The sequence below is a fragment of the Eubalaena glacialis genome, chromosome 5, assembly GCF_028564815.1.
Source record: "Eubalaena glacialis isolate mEubGla1 chromosome 5, mEubGla1.1.hap2.+ XY, whole genome shotgun sequence".
Classification (NCBI taxonomy): domain Eukaryota; kingdom Metazoa; phylum Chordata; class Mammalia; order Artiodactyla; family Balaenidae; genus Eubalaena; species Eubalaena glacialis.
This window is the reverse complement of record NC_083720.1, coordinates 36,869-50,808: the sequence shown is the minus strand read 5'-3', so window position 1 is coordinate 50,808 and position 13,940 is coordinate 36,869. Positions and strand designations below refer to the sequence as shown.

General features: G+C 47.9%; 1 long non-coding RNA gene across 2 annotated transcripts in view; it reads left to right on the top strand.

The window, feature by feature from the left end:
- The window catches only part of LOC133092503 (uncharacterized), a 63,613-nt gene that overhangs the window by 43,959 nt on the left and 5,714 nt on the right, over nt 1-13,940 (top strand). For both annotated transcript variants that reach the window (XR_009701061.1, XR_009701060.1), the window contains exon 6: nt 5,035-5,127. This is a non-coding gene — a long non-coding RNA (uncharacterized LOC133092503). The remainder of the gene's footprint in view (nt 1-5,034; nt 5,128-13,940) is intronic.

The window sequence follows — 13,940 nt, the reverse complement described above, 5'->3', positions numbered from 1 at the left end:
TACAGTGTCAGGGACTGAGTTAGGTGTAGTGTCAGGGCCTTAGTTAGGGACAGTGTCAGGGCCTCAGTTAGGATGAGCCTCCAGGCCTCAGTTAGGGCCAGGGTCACGGCCTCGGGACTAATTTCAGGGCCTTAGTTAGGAACAGCATCAAGGATTTATTTAGCATAAGAAGCTCGACATTAGTTAAAGACAAGGTTAGGTTAAGGTCTAGGGATCGTGTCAGGACATGACCTAGGGATAGTGTCAAGACCTTAGTTACTTAGGGCATCAGGGCCTAATTTAGGACCAGTGTCAGGGCTTCAGGTAGGGACAGCGTCAGAGCCGGACTTAGGGAGAGCGACAGGGCTTGAGTGAGGCCTAGCGTCAGGGCCTTAGCTAGGGATAGTATCAGGGCATGACTTAGGAGCAGCATAAGGGCCTTGGTAGGATCAGCCTCAGGGGCTTTGTTAAAGACATTATCAGGGCCTCTGTTAGGGACAGCCTCAGGGCCTCACTTAGGGACAGCGTCAGGGCTTACTTAGGGACAGTTTCAGGACCTTGGTAAGAGATGGGTCCGGAAATTAACTCAGGATAGTGTCAGGACATTAGATATTGACGGCAGCAGGGCCTTAGTTAGGGACAGTGTCAAGGCCTTAGTTAGTACTAGCATCTGGGCCTCTGTTAGGTACAGTGTCAGGGCCTGAGTTAGGGACAGTGTCACGGCCTTGGGACTAAATTCAGGGCCTGAGGTAGTCACAGCATAAGGGCTTTAGTTAGCATAAGAGGCAGGACATTTGCTAGGGACAGGGTTAGGGTAAAGTTTAGGGATCGTGTCAGGAAATGACCTAGGGATGGTGTCAAGAGCTTAGTTACAGTATCAGGGCCTTATTTAGGACCAGTGTCAGGGCTTCAGGTAGGGACAGCATCAGTGCCTGACTCTGGGAGAGCGACAGGGCCTGAGTGAGGCCTAGCGTCAGGCCCTTAGCTGGGGACACTGTCAGGGCATGATGTAGGAGCAGCATCACGGCCTTTGTTGCATCAGCATTAGGGTCTTAGTTAAAGACATGATCAGGGCCTGAGTTAGTCACAGCGTCAAGGCCTCAGTTAGGCATAGCTTTAGGGTCTGAGTTAGGCACAGCCTCAGGTCTTCACTTAGGGACAGCGACAGGGCTTTCTTAGGGACAGTGTCAGGACCTTGGTTAGAAATGGGTCAGGATATTAGCTCCGGATAGTGTCCGGATTTTAGTTATTGCCGGCAGCAGGGCCTATATTAGGGACAGTTTCCGGGCCTTAGTTAGAGACAGTGTCAGGGCCTTAGTTAGGACTAGTCTGGGCCTTAGTTAGGGAGAGCATTAGGGCTTCAGTGAAGATAAGAGGCAGGACATTAGTTCGGGACAGAGTCAGGTTCCAGGCCAGTGGTAGTGTCAGGATATGAGCTAGGGATAGCGTGAAGACCTTAGTTATTGAGAGCATCAGGGCCTTAGTTAGGACCAGCGTCAGGGCCTTAATCAGGACCAGTGTCAAGGTTTTATGTAGGGACAGCGTCAGAACCTAACTAAGGTACGGCAACAGGGCCTAAGTGAGGCCTATCTTTAGGGCCTGAGTGAGTGACAGTGTCAGGGCATGACCTAGGAGCAGCATAAGGGCCTCTGTAGGATCAGCCTTAGGGTCTTCGTTAAAGACATTATCAGGGCCTCTGTTAGGGACAGCCTCAGGGTCTCACTTAGGAACAGCGTCAGGGGCTTAGTTTGGGACAGTTTCAGGACCTTGGTAAGATCAGGGTCAGGGTATTAGCTCAGGATAATGTCAGGACTTAAATACTGATGGCAGCAGGGCCTTAGTTAGAGACAGTGTCAGGGCCTGAGTTAGGATTTGCATCAGAGCCTTTGTTAGGTACAGTGTCAGGGACTGAGTTAGGAGTAGTGTCAGGGCCTTAGTTAGGCTTGAGACTCCAGGACCTTCCCTGAGTTCCAAAGGGCAGATTCGAATAGTTGCTAATCAGGGAAGGGAGGGGATGCAGAGACAAGGGAGGAAGAGTCAAGAAACAATAGTGCAGCCTTGGGGCAGGATCCTGGTTTTGCCTCAAGGGATACACGTAAGAGTATCTTTGGGCTCTTTACCAACCTAAAACCCCCACAAAATAGAAGGTTTTAGTGGTCTTCATTCCAGAGAAGCTCATCAAGAGACCATCTGAGGCCAGATTAAAGTGAGTTAAGGCCCTGTGCACACACTAATCCTTAGGATCAACTGTGTCCTTAAACCATTTCTGTAAAACTCCTCACCAGATCCTCCTGCATTGGGACGCACGGTTTTTGAGGGCACAAGTTTTCTGTGTCCCCCTTTGGCTGCCAAAGCAGTAAAGGTATTCTTTTCTACTTCCTCCAAACCTCTCTCTCTGAGATTCGATTTGGCACTGGTGCACAGAGGTCGAGTTTTCGACATCAAATTTAGTACCCAATGTGGGGCTGACTTGGGGATGGCCCCTGTGGGTCCCCTGACTTGATTGGACACTGAGATTTTCTCCATGCCAGCCTCTTTCGAGAAAGTGTAGGGTTGGAGAATTCCTTTAGAGGCCAGACCACGTGGGACCCTTGCCTGGAAAGGCCGAGCCCTAGTCGTCCCAGCAGTTAGAACTCTGGGGCAGGAGTAGATGGTGGAAGAGCGACCACCCTAGCAGCTGCCGAGGCTGTCTTTGCCTTGAGGACATTCCTCTCTTCCTCCTGCCTGGACTGCCCCGAATGTGCTACTCCAAGGGATTATTTTGGGGAACCAGAAAAATAGCATTTGGGACGTTGCAGCACCTCAGCCAGCGTGTGGTAACTCCGCTGGCATGCAGTCTGAGGTCCTTTTAGCCCTGTACATTTGGGGGAACCTTGGTTCCCATTTGGGTGACTTTTCATTCCAGGAAATCTCATTTGGAAGGTGTACCACTTGGACAGAGGTCACAGGCTAAGTTGAGACTTGGAAGCTGATTTGAGTCTTGTGCTGTTTGGTTTTTGGTTTCTGTTTGGTTTCTGGTTCCTTTGGTTTGAGGCTTCCGTTGGTGGTCAGGATTTTGTTTTGTTCTTAGTCCGCATTTGAGTGTTCTGTGGTTCAAACATAAGAAGTGCTTCTTCTTCAGTTCCATCTGATAGCCAATGGGCAAAATCCTGGCAGACTGGTCAACCTATAGTTGTAAACCTAAGACTAAGAAAAGAATGAAATTCTATTGTAATTTTGTTTGGCCAGTGTATGGATACATTCTTGAAAAATGCAGGAAGGTGGTCTTTGAATGGTAGCCTGAATGACTATACTATCCTTCAGCTAGTTCTTTTGTCACAGGAAGAGAAAGACAAAAGAAGTTCTATATGTTCAAACATTTATGAAGCTACGTAATAAAGAAAGTGAGCAGCTAGGTAACAGGCTGATGGTACAAAGAGAAAGTCACTTTGTACTAGAGCTGCTTGTGTCTGAATGCGGAAAAAACTAAGGGGCAACATAAGATGGATACAGAAGTGATGAACATGTGTGAAAAGGGAACACTGAGGAAAGAGCTTTGCATGACCGGGATTTTCTAAGATGGATTTTGTTGGAAGTGGGTTAGGGCAAGCCTGGATTTGGTTTCTCCCTCCAAAGTTTTCTTGGAATGCTGCTTTTGATTGTGGATAGCTTGTGAGTTTCTTTGCGTGTGTCTGTGATCTGTATTTTTGTTTGAAATCTCTTTACTTTGGTTCAGTGAATAAGTGTTGTTTGGCCAATTCTAACAGTTCTTTTGACCTCCAGCTAACTTTGAGATGCTTTAGAAGGCCCTTGAGCCATCTCAGAGAGAAATGTTTGATTAGTATATTACATGGAATTCCTAAAAATCTAGTATGTCCTGGTAAAATTTTATCAGTCATAATTCTAGTTATTTTAAAATGTTGTATGTAACAGCAATAATGGTTTCTTTTGTCATTTACATTGTGATCAAATGTTTAACCGTGACCTTTTAAGTCTTTATGTGATTTATAGATAGTTAACTGTTGTGCTCTAACACTTTGCAAAACTGCTCCATCTTCAAGAAGATCTATGTGAAGGACCTTTTGGCAAGTACAGGTCTCTGATAAATTTCATATCATAATGCCAAACTGGGTGAGAAATGAAAAATCTTAATGGAGAATCGGATGGCTTCATAAAAAGTTAACAAAAGGATTGGTTACTGAGTGAACTGGTGAATATGGTTATAATGTTTTTGTTTTTTTGTTACTGGCTTTGATCTGTGTTTCCCAGACAAAGGGAAGTCCTTCACCTGAAGCTACTTAGGACTTGGAGCAATTGGGTAAATGACACCTCTGTATTGAAGTGTGTATTTATGAAAGTTACTGTGTTGGCTTCATTTTGCCCTGATGTTTAAGAGGAAAGGAAAATTACCTAGTGAAGTTATCAGAATGTAATTACTCATGATGTATCACTGTTTGCTTTAGGTCTACTGCTAAAAGCACATGTACAATGCTTGTGTGACAATTGGGTATGAATAATAAAATGTATGGCCTATATAAAGCGTTTTCTCATTAACATACCTCTGAGCATGTTCACGATACCTGATCAGTATTCCCCCCATGTGGATTAACTAGTCAAATATAAAGGAGGCCTAGCACTGAGGGACATGATCTACACCTGGGCCAAACAGCTGAATCATTCTGGCACTGACGGATTGACATTTTGATCATCAGTGCTTTCTATTGAAAGACTTGTAATCAAAAGGGAAAAAAACTCTTCACGTATTGAGGTGTGAGGAAGTCACTCTGGCTTCTACATGGTTTAACTTAAATTTTACTGACCAAAGTGGCCTGTTTTTTGGCCTTTTGGATATGAATTGTACATCTGCTTTGGCATTGAGGAGGGGAATGCATTTGACAGTCAAAAAGTAACTATGGTTCAGACATCCAAGATAAACCTGTGACCATTGTAGATGTGATTTAGATGCATTCCTGTATTTTTTTTTTTGTTTTTAAGTTTTTTTTTTGGATGTGGACCATTTTTTAAGTCTATTGAATTTGTTACAATATTGTTTCTGTTTCATGTTTTGGTTTTTAGGCCACGAGGCATGTGGGATCTTAGCTTCCTGCCCAGGGATCAAACCGGCACCCCCTGCGTTGGAAGGCGAAGTCTTAACCACTGAACCACCAGGTAAGTCCCCGCGTTCCTGTATTGTTGAAATTGAATTTCTGAGCTATATCAGACTCAGGATGCCACTAGCCATTCTCAAAACAATGTCTGCTGGTAGCTGCAACCGTTCAAGGACTCCTCTCTTAACGATTAAATTTCAAACAATGACGTTAGATCAGATACTAATAGAAAGATGAGACATATGTGTAGTGGTCAATAGCTCCTGTTATGGATACATCAATACTACATCAGAAGTTAAAACCTACTTAGGTAGAATTAGACAACTGGCTGTGAAGTCTCTCTGAAGTGCCAGTTCCAGACCAGGTTTCAGACTTATTCTCCTGAATTCCTAAGGGAATGAGATCTATTTTTACTATTAAAATTTCAGTTGTTACTCCTCCTATTTTAACTGGATTGGTTGCACCAAAATGGGGGACCAAGGGACTGAGATCTTAATCATACGAGTCTCAGGTACAGGACTTGGAACTCAAATGTTTCTAACTTGGTATCCATTTCCCTAGATTTAGGCAGGACTGCACCCCATTTCAGCAAGAAGTAGCCAGAGCGGTCATCACCCTGTTCCTTGAAGGATGTGGGGAAAGATAAAAGTGAAGTGGGGATTAAAACTGAGTCCCCTGAAAACCGAGTTTCTGTGCCAAGTTTATGATTAATGTCTCAGTCTGAAATGATTATTCCTTTTCTTGTCAAAAATTTGTTCTCCTCAAGATTGAGGAGTATCCAGAAGAGGAGGAGTGAAACTGAGAGGGACTCTGTGGTCTCCTGGGCACAGAAGCCTTTCTGTGTGCCTCCTAACTTGTTTGTAGGGAATAGACTAGAGACTCCAGGACCTTCCCTGAGTTCCAAAGGGAAAATTCAAACAGTTGTTAATCATGGAAGTGAGGAGATGCAGAGACAGGGAGGAACAGTCACGAAACAATAGTGCACCCTTGAGGCAGGGTCCTGGTTCTGCCTCAAGGGATACACATAACAATATCTTTGAGCTCCTTAAAGAACTAAAACCCCCAACAAATGGAAGATGTTAGCATTCTTCATTCCAGAGGAGTTCATCAAGAAACTATCTGAGACCAGATTAAAGGAGTGCAGGCCCTGCATACACACTGATCCTTATGAGCAACCACACCCTTGAACCATCGCTCTAAAACACCAAATCCTCCCGCATTGGGACACACATCTGTTGAGGGCACGAGCCTGCTGTGTCCTCCATTGGCTGGCAGAGTGATAAAACTAATCTTTTCTATTTTTCCAAAACACTGTTTTCAAGATTTGATTCAGAACCGGTGCAGAGAGGCTGATTATTCCGTATCAGTTAGGTACGGAGTCAGGCAGTTAGTTAGAAACAGTGTCAGGTCTATAGTTATGGAAAGCCTCAGGGAATTAGGGAGGGAGAGACCAAGATATTACAGACAGCATCAGATCCTGAGCTGGGGAGAGTGTCAGGGCATGACGTAGGACCAGCATCAGGACTGTAGTTAGGATCAGCATCACGGTCTTAGTTAAAGTTATTGCCAGGACCTGAGTTAGGCAAAGTGTCAGGGCCTGAGTTAGGGACAGAGTCAGGACCTGAGTTAGGGACAATGTCAGGGACTGAGTGAGGCCTAGCGTCAGGGTCTTAGCTAGGATCAGCATCAGGGTCTTAGTTAAAGACATTATCAGGGCCTGAGTTAGGTACAGCAACAGGGCTTCAAGGAGACAGCCTCAGGGCCACACTTTGGGATGGCATCAGGACTTTAGTAGGGACAGTGTCAGGACAATGGTAAGAGATGGATCAAGATACTAGCTCAGGATAGTGTCAGCACATTGGTTATTGACGGCAGCAAGGCTGACGTTAGGGAGAGCTTCAGGGCCTTAGTTAGGGACAGCGTCAGAACCTGAGTTAGACCAAACATCAGGGCCTAAGGTAAGACTAGGGTCAAGGCCTTTGTTAGGGACAATGTCAGGGCCAGGGTTAGGCCTAGCATGAGGGCCTGAGTTAGGCTGGGCGTCAGGGCCTTAGTTAGGGACAGCCTCAGGGCCTCACTTAGGGAGAGTGTCAGGGCTTACTTAGGGACAGTGTCAGTACATTGGTAAGAGATAGGTCAGGATATTAGCTCAGGATAGAGTCAGGGCTTTAGTTGTCGACAGCAGCAGGGCCTTAGTTAGGGACAGTGTCAGGGCGTTAGTTACGACTAACGTCGAGCCTTTGTTAGGTACAATGTCAGGGCCTGAGTTAGGAGTAGTGTCAGGGCCTTAGGGACAGTGTGAAGGCCTGAGTTAGGACAAGCATCCAGGCCGTAGTTAGGGACAGTGTCAGGGCCTTGGGACTAATTTCAGGGCCTTAGTTAGGGAGAGCATCAGGGCTTTAGTTAGAATAAGAGGCAAGACATTAGCTAGGGACAGGGTTAGGTTAAGGTCTAGGAATAGTGTCAGGAAATGAGCTAGGGATAGTGTCAAGACCTTACTTACAGAGAGTATCAGGGCCTTACTCAGGGCTAGTGTCAGGGCTTCAGGCAGGGACAGTGTCAGAGCCTGACTTAGGGAGAGCGACGGAGCCTGAGTAAGACCTAGCGTCAGGGCCTTAGCTAGGGACAGTGTCAGGGCATGACTTAGGAAGAGCATCAGGGTCTCAAAGACATTTTGAGGGTCTGAGTTAGGTACAGCGTCTGGGCCTGAGTTAGGGACAGACTCAGGGCTTCACTTGGGGACAGAATCAGGGCTTACATAGGGACAGTGTCAGGACCTTGGTAAGAGATGGGTCAGGATATTAGCTCAGGATAGTGTCAGGCCTTTAGTTATTGCCGGCCGCAGGGTCTATATTAGGGACAGCTTCCGGACCTTAGTTAGAGACAGTGTCACGGCCTTAGTTAGGACTAGTCAGGGCCTTAGTTAGGCAGAGCAATTGGGCTTCAGTTAGGATAGGAGGCAGGACATTAGCTAGGGACAGGATGAGGTTAAGGTCTAGGGATAGTGTCAGGAAATGACCTAGGGATAGTGTCAAGACCTTACTGACAGTATCAGGGCCTTATTTAGGACCAACGTCAGGGCTTCGGGTAGGGACAATGTCAGAGCCTGACTTAGGGACAGCGACAGGGCCTGAGTGAGGCCGAGCGTCAGGGACTTAGCTAGGGACAATGTCAGGTCATGACTTAGGAGCAGCATAAGAGCCACGGTAGGATCAGCATTAGGTTCTTAGTTAGGATAAGAGGCAGGACATTAGCTAGGGACAGAGCCAAGTTACGGGCTAGGGATAGTGTGAAGATCTTAGTTATTGAGAGCATCAGGGCCTTATATAGGAACAGCGTCATGGCCTTATTCAGGACCAGTGTCAGGGCTTGATGTAGGGACAGCTTCAGAGACTGACTAAGGTACAGCGACAGGGAATACCTGAGGACTCTCTCAGTTAGCACCTGAGTTAGGGACTGTGTCAGGGCAGGACTTAGGAGGAGCATAACGGCCTCGTTAGGATCAGCATCAGGGTCTTTGTTAAAGACATTATTAGGGCTTCTGTTAGAGACAACCTCAGGGCTTCACTTAGGGAGAGCGTCAGGGCTTATTTAGGGACAATTTCAGGACCTTGGTAAGAGATGGGTCCAGAAATTAGCTCAGGATAGTGTCAGGACTTTAGATATTGACAGCAGCATGGCTTTAGTTAGGGACAGTGTCAGGAGCTTAGTTAGGACTAGCATCAGAGCCTTTGCTAGGTACAGTGTGAGGGACTGAGTTAGGAGTAGTGTCAGGGCCTTAGTTAGGGACAGTGTCATGGTCTGAGTTAGGTGTAGTGTCAGGGCCTTAGTTAGGGACAGGGTCAGGGCCTTAGTTAGGACTAGTCAGGGCCTTAGTTAGGGAGAGCATTAGGGATTCAGGGAGAATAAGAGGCAGGACATTCGCTCGGGACAGAGTCAGGTTCCAGGCCAGGGATAGTGTCAGGAAATGAGCTAGGGATTGCGTGAATACCTTAGTTATTGAGAGCATCAGGGACATAGTTAGAACCAGCGTCAGGGCCTTAATCAGGACCAGTGTCAAGGCTAGATGTAGGGATAGCATCAGAGCCTAACTAAGGTACAGCAACAGGGCCTAAGTGAGGCCTATCTTTAGGGCCTGAGTTAGGGACAGTGTCAGGGCATGACTTAGGAGCAGCATAAAGGCCTCTATAGGATCAGCATTTGGGTCTTCGGTAAAGACATTATCAGGGCCTTTGTTAGGGACAGCCTCAGGGCTTCACTTAGGGACAGCGTCAGGGCTTACTTTGGGACAGTTTCAGGACCTTGGTAAGACATGGGTCAGGATATTAGCTCAGGATAATGACAGGACTTTAGATATTGATGGCCGCAGGGCCTTAGTTAGAGACAGTGTCAGGGCCTGAGTTAGGACTAGCATCAGAGCCATTGTTAGGTATAGTGTCAGGGACTGAGTTAGGTGTAGTGTCAGGGCCTTAGTTAGGGACAGTGTCATGGCCTGAGTTAGGAGTAGCATCAGGCCTTAGTTAGGGAGAGTGTCAAGGCCTTAGTTAGCACAAGCATCAGAGCCTCTGTTAGGTATCCTGTCAACGCCTGAGTTAGGAGTAGTGTCAAGGCCTTAGTTAGGGCCAGTGTCAGGGCCTGAGTTAGGGCCAGTGTCAGGGACTGAGTTAGGAGTAGCATCAGTGCCTCTGTTTGGAACAGTGTCAGGGCCTGAATTAGGTGTAGTGTCAGGGTCTTAGTTAGGGACAGTGTCAGGGCCTTAGTTAGGAGTAATGTCAGGGCCTTAGTTAGGGACGGTGTCAGGGCCTTGGTTAGGACTAGCATCAGAGCCTTTGTTAGGGACAGTGTCAGGGCCTGAGTTAGGATTAGTGTCAGGGCCTTAGTTAGGGACAGTGTCAGGGCCTTGGTTAGGACTAGCATCAGAGCCTTTGTTAGGTATCCTGTCAGGGCCTGGGTTAGGAGTAGTGTCAGGGCCTTAGTTAGGGACAGTGTCAGGGCCTTAGTTAGGAGTAGTGTCAGTGCCTTCTCTTAGGTACAGTGTCAGGGCCTGAGTTAGGAATAGTGTTAGGGCCTCAGGGATAGCTTCAGGGCCTGTGTTAGGAACAGCCTCAGGGCTTTATTTAGGGACAGCGTCAGGGCTGACTTAGGGACAGTGTCAGGACCTTGGTTAGAGATGGGTCAGTCTATTAGCTCAGGATAGTGTCAGCACTTTAGTTATTGCCGGCAGCAGGGCCTACATTAGGGACAGCTTCCGGGCCTTAGTTACAGACCGTGTCAGGGCCTTAGTTAGGACTAGTCAGGGCCTTAGTTAGGGACCGCCTTATTCCTTCAGGTAGCATAAGAGGCAGGACATTAGCTACGGACCGAGTCAGGTTATGGGCTAGGGATAAGGTCAGGAAAGGAGCGAGGGATAGTTTAAAGGCCTTAGCTATTGAGAGCATCAGGGCCTTATTTAGGACCAGCGTCATGGCCTTAGGTAAGGACAGTGTCAGGGCAAGGCTTAGGAGGAACATAAGGGCCTCTGTAGGATCAGCATCAGGGTGTTTGTTAAAGACATTATCAGGGTCTCTGTTATGGACAGCCTCAGGGCCTCACTTAGGGACAGCGTCAAGGCTCACTTAGGGACAGTTTCAGGATCTTAGTAAGAGACGGGTCAGGATATAAGCTCAGGATAGTGTTAGCACTTTAGATATTGACAGCCGCAGGGCCTTTGTTAGGGACAGTGTCAGGGCCTGAGTTAGGACTAGTATCAGAGCCTTTGTTGGGTATCGTGTCAGGACCTGAGTTAGGAGTAGTCTCAGGGCCTTAGTTAGGGACAGTGTCAGGGCCTTGGTTAGGACTAGCATCAGAGCCTTCGTTAGGGACAGTGTCAGGGTCTTAGTTAAGATTAGTGTCAGGGCCTTTTGTTAGGTACAGTGTCAGGTCCTGAGTTAGGAATAGGGTTAGGGCCTTAGTTAGGGACAGTATCACGGCCTTGGGACTAAATTCAGGGCCTGAGTTAGGCACAGCATAAGGGCTTTAGTTAGCATAAGAGGCAGGAGTTTAGCTAGGGACAGGGTCAGGTTAACATCTAGGGATAGTGTCAGGAAATGACCTAGGGATAGTGTCAAGACCTCAGTTACTGAGAGGATCAGGGCCTTCTTTAGAACCAGTGTCAGGGCTTCAGGTAGGGACAGCGTCAGAGGCTGACTTAGGGAGAGTGACAGGGCCTGAGTGAAGCCTAACGTCAGGGCATTAGCTAGGGACATTTTCAGGGCATGACTTAGGAGCAGCATCAGGGCCTTTGTAGAATCAGCATTAGGGTCTTAGTTAAAGACATGATCAAGGTCTGAGTTAGTCGCAGCATCAAGGCCTCAGTTAGGGATAGCTCAGGGTCTGAGTTAGGGACAGCCTCAGGGCTTCACTTAGGGATAGCGACAGGGCTTTCTTAGGGACAGTGTCAGGACCTTGGTTAGAGATGGGTCAGGATATGAGCTCAGGATAGTGTCAGGATGTTAGATATGGCCGGCAGCATAGCCTATATTAGGGACAGATTCCGGGCCTTAGTTAGGGAGAGCGTTATGGCTTCAGTTAGCATAAGAGGCAGGACATTAGCTTGGGACAGAGTCAGATTCCAGGCTAGGGATAGTGTCAGGAAATGAGCTAGGGATAGAGTGAAGACCTTAGTTATTGAAAGCATCAGGGCCGTAGTTAGGACCACCGTCAAGGCCGTAGTTAGGATCAGTGTCAGGGCCTTAATCAGGACCAGTGTCAGGGCTTCAGGTAGGGACAGCGTCAGAGGCTGAGTTAGGGAGAGTGACAGGGCCTGAGGGAGGCCTAGCGTCAGGCCCTTAGCTGGGGACACTGTCAGGGCATAACTTAGGAGCAGCATCAGGGTCTTTGTTGGATCAACATTAGGGTCTTAGTTAAAGACATGATCAGGGCCTGAGTTAGTCACAGCGTCAAGGCCTCAGGGATAGCTTCAGCGCCGGAGTTAGGGACAGCCTCAGGGCCTCACTTAGGGACAGTGTCAAGGCTCACTTAGGGACAGTTTCAGGACCTTAGTATGAGACGGGTCAGGATATAAGCTCAGGATAGTGTCAGGACTTTAGGTATTGACGGCAGCAGGGCCTTTGTTAGGGACAGTGTCAGGACCTGAGTTAGGTGTAGTGTCAGGGCCTTAGTTAGGGACAGTGTCACGGCCTTAGTTAGGGCTAGCATCAGAGCCTTTGTTAGGTATCATGTCAGGGCCTGAGTTAAGAGTAGTGTCAAGAACGTAGTTCGGGACAGTGTCAGGGCCTTAGTTACGCCTAGCATCAGAGCCTTCGTTAGGTATCGTGTCAGTGCCTGGGATAGGAGTAGTGTCAGGGCCTTAGTTAGGGCCAGTGTCAGGGCCTGAGTTAGGAGTAATGTCAGGGCCTTAGTTAGGGACAGTGTCAGGGCCTGAGTTAGGTGTAGTGTCAAGGCCTTAGTTATGACAGTGTCAGGGCCGTAGTTAGAACTAGCATCATAGCCTTTGTTATATATTGTATCATGGCCTGAGTTAGGAGTAGTGTCAGAGCCTTAGTAAGGAACAGTGTCAGGGCCTTAGTTAGGACCAGCATCAGAGTCTATGTTAGGAATCGTGTCAGAGCCTCAGTTAGGAGTAGTGTCAGGGCCTTAGTTAGGGACAGTGTCAGGGCCTGAGTTAGGACTAGTATCAGAGACTTTGTTGGGTATCGTGTCAGGGCCTGAGATAGGAATAGTGTCAGGGCCTTAGTTAGGGACAGTGTCAGGGCCTTGGGTAGGACTAGCATCAGAGCCTTTGTTAGGGACAGTGTCAGGGTCTTAGTTAGGATTAGTGTCAGGGCCTTTTGTTAGGTACAGTGTCAGGTCTTGAGTTAGGAATAGGGGTAGGGCCATAGTTAGAGACAGTATCACGGCCTTGGGACTAAATTCAGGGCCTGAGTTAGGCACAGCACAAAGGCTTTAGTTAGCATAAGAGGCAGGAGGTTAGCTAGGGACAGGGTCAGGTTAACATCTAGGGACAGTGTCAGGAAATAACCTAGGGATAGTGTCAAGACCTCAGTTACTGAGAGGATCAGGGCCTTCTTTAGAACCAGTGTCAGGGCTTCAGGTAGGGACAGCGTCAGAGGCTGACTTAGGGAGAGCGACAGGGCCTGAGTGAAGCCTAACGTCAGGGCATTAGCTAGGGACGTTTTCAGGGCATGACTTAGGAGCAGCATCAGGGCCTTTGTAGGGTCAGCATTAGGGTCTTAGTTAAAGACATGACCAGGGCCTGAGTTAGGAGTAGTTTCAGGGCCTTAGTTAAGGACAGTGTCAGGGCCTTAGTTAGGACTAGCATCAGAGCCTTTGTTAGCTATTGTGTCAGGGACTGAGTTAGGGACAGGTTCGTGGCCTTTATTAGGGCTAAGTTTAGGGTTAGGGTTAGGGTTTTAGGGTTGGGGCTAGGGTTAGGGTTAAGGGTTAGGGTTTACGGTTTAAGGTTAAGGGGAGGGTGAGGGTTAGTGTTAGAGGGTTAGGGTTATATTTCCAGAGCCATAAGAAAACACTCTGCTTAGAATTCTTCAATGTCTGCGTACCTGAAGTCACTCTGCGCGAGGAGAAAGTCAGCATCCTACCATGTTCTGTTGCTCAGGGGAAACCCAACGTGAGCAATTGCCTTGAGGTAAGGCCCTGAATTGCCATGCAGAAGCGGAGGTGTGCAGCAATTTCCATGAGGCCGTAGCCGCTGCTCTGCATTATTTTAACGTCAGTACGCTTTGCAGTACATCTAGGAGCCTCGCGCATGGGCACCCTATTCCCTGCAAGAACACTGAGTACCCCCAGGCCCCCCTGGGCCTGCTAAGCCACATCCAGGCCCGTAGCCCTTCAGAGCCACTGTGTGTATGCCGAGTG